The 2982-nt window shown below is 41.2% G+C and overlaps 1 non-coding gene across 1 annotated transcript; it reads right to left on the bottom strand.

Annotated features, from left to right (window-relative positions):
* Window positions 1-2787: 2787 nt before the first annotated feature.
* Window positions 2788-2982, bottom strand: LOC119177427 (U2 spliceosomal RNA). The gene has a single exon (XR_005110608.1). It is a non-coding gene; the product is annotated as a U2 spliceosomal RNA (small nuclear RNA).

Below are 2982 nucleotides of genomic sequence, written 5' to 3'. Positions count from 1 at the left end.
CAAGAATGAAAAATGGCTACAGTGTACAGGACTGTACAGTACACTCTCATAGACACACTTGTCCACTCTCAAATCAATACCTCACCCCCCAATAATTCATGCCGACCTTGTTTAAAGTCACGATGTCTTGTATGTAAGGCGATGCGAGAAACACACAAAGCAACCAGCACACAATCCAAGTTTTCGATTAACATACGAGGAAACCTAACATGCGATTCCTCTAATGTGGTATACCTACTCGAATGCAACGTGTGTAGTATGCAGTACAACGGACAAACAGAAACACCATTTAGAATTCGCTTCAATAATCACAGAGCCCATGCGAAATCAGCCCCAAATCTATCCCTATCAAAACATGTTAATCTTCCCGACCATGCATTCGACTAACTCTCAGTAACGCTCTTAGAGATGGGATTTAAATCAAACCTAGAACGTGAACAACGAGAGTCATACCTTATCCACCGATTTAACACCCTCGATAGAGGAATAAATGCGAATCCTGGTACACTTGCAGCAATTAAAGCATTAGAAAACAATAACGGCAATAATTAAAATAGTAACTGAGTTCACGGGACTGCAGCTGCGAAGGGTACTGGACAACTCAAAACAATTCCAAGTGTAACTACTCTTCCCAAGTACAGCTGTCGTCTGTTTTCTGTTTTATTTTACTACCCAAACAATTGTGCCATGCATGACATGCCCAACAGCAACCCTGTGCACAGCCGGGAGGCCCCTTCTGCACGCGTAATCCAGAAGCGGTCAAGGAATTCGCATTGCGCCCGCTTACCAGCCTCTGTCGCAATACGCGGCACCCCTTTTTCTACGACGAAATGTTGACGGGGCGCCGAGTAGTTCAAGGCTTCAAACTTCCTAAAAAGCCTGCTTACCAGCCTCTGCCGCAATACGCAGCACCCCTCTTTCTACTACGAAATGTTGACGGGGCGCCGAGTAGTGAAAGGCTTAAAACTTCCTTAAAAAGCTCTTTTTTGCCCCACACCGAACCGCCAGGGCCAGGAGGCAACGTTTGGTCGGGAAGAATCGTTAGTGAAAGGAAGCATACACAGACCGCTGACATCAGAAAGGTAAAGGAGAAAAAGAGGAGAGAGATGAAGGGGGATGTGGAAGGAAGAGTGGAAGGGTGGCACCCGGGAGGAGTCCACCTTATATTCTTTTTCTCTTTTTTTCTGTTTTCCCTTTTTCTCTTCTTTTTCTTTTCTTCTTTTTTTCTGTCTTTTTTCTTCTTTCCCTCTGATTTGAGATTGTATAAAGCTGAGCACCAACCAACTGTACCTTTAATCCTGATGAAGGCCAGTCTCTAGGCCGAAACGTCGAAATAAACCACGTTGTGACCGCTCACGGAGGATCTACTTGACTATATGCAACGCTACGGCCACTCAACCACCATGCCTGCCTGCCTATATATATATATATATATATATATATATATATATATATATATATATATATATATATATATATATATATATATATATATATATATATATATATATATATATATATATATATATATATATATATATATATATATATATATATATTATAGTGCTTTAATTGCTGCAAGTGTATCAGGCTTTAATTTATGCCTTTTTCGAGGGTGTTATATCGGCGTATAAGGTACGACTCACATTGTTCACATTCCCGGTTTTATTTACATCCTCTTTCTGAAAGCGCGACTGACAATTTGTAGAATGAATGATGGCCGAGAAGGTTAAGGTGTCTTGATAGAGGTAGATTCGGGGCTGATTTTGCGTGGGCTTTGTGACTATTGAAACGAATCATAAAGGGTGTTTCCGTTTGTCCGATGCTGCCGCACACGTTGCATTCAAGTAGATATACCACATTAGAGGAATCGCATGTTAGATTTCCTCGTATGTTAATTGAAAACTTGAACTAGACTGAGCGCGATGCTTCTAAGAAAATACATAGAACACCACTCGCATAGCGCAGTGAACCCTGCAACTTTCCCCCCCCCCTCTTCTTTGTCATTTCTTTCTTGTTTTCTGTCTTAGCCGTTCTTTCGCTCTAATTTTGTTGCTCAAAATATTATGAATGTGCAAGCGAACAGAATGTACCCTTATTCCTGACGAAGGCTAGAATCTGGCCGAAATTGTCGAAACAAATGCTTCCGCTGTTACCGTTCTCACGGAGGATCTACTTGACTATATATATATATATATATATATATATAAGATTTAACAGACAGTAATGCCAAGGAATGTACAGGGGAAATTATTAGAACTAATGGAATGTAAATAAGAAGAAAGAAAAGTGGATGAAAAAATAATCAGCCGTGAGCAGGAACCTACGACCTTCGTATAACGCGTTCGATGTTCGATGCTCTAACCACTGACAGCGGCCTTCCCTCCATCCACTTTCTTTTTTTGGTTTTATATGTGAATTTAGAAGTAGGAGTGACAGTCAGCGCCATCTATAAGCCAAGCGACGAGTGTGAACCACTCTTTTTTTTATGCGCATGTTTGGCCTCACGTAGCACGTGAACTTATTACGAGCGGGCAGCTGATTAATAGTCCCTCGTATACAACCTAATGACATCAAGTCTGCCAGTACGAGACCCTCGTTAAATGAAATAAGGGAAAGAAGTGTATACCTAAGGGCTCGTTTTTCCGTGTTTTGACACAATATTAATGAGATCTAACAGACAGTAATACCAAGGAATGCACAGGGGAAGTTATTAGAACCAATGGAATGTAAATAAGAAGAAAGAAAAGTGGATGAAAAAATAACCAGCCGTGAGCAGGAAACACTACCTCCGGGGCCCATCCCGGAGGTAGTGCAATACCGGGCCAACCCGTGGCGGAGGTGAAGCAAGCTTCAAGCACTCCACCGCATCACAAAAATAAGTTTATTATCTTGGATCCAAACAGGATCCGTATCAGATATTAAGTTGATAAGAACAGAGGTTTTCAAAAATGTTAGGAACATTCCTCACCGAAAAGGAAA

This window comes from Rhipicephalus microplus, chromosome X, assembly GCF_043290135.1.
Source record: "Rhipicephalus microplus isolate Deutch F79 chromosome X, USDA_Rmic, whole genome shotgun sequence".
Taxonomy (NCBI): Eukaryota; Metazoa; Arthropoda; class Arachnida; order Ixodida; family Ixodidae; genus Rhipicephalus; species Rhipicephalus microplus.
The sequence above is the reverse complement of the archived record's forward strand: the minus strand, read 5'-3'. Positions and strand labels throughout refer to the sequence as shown.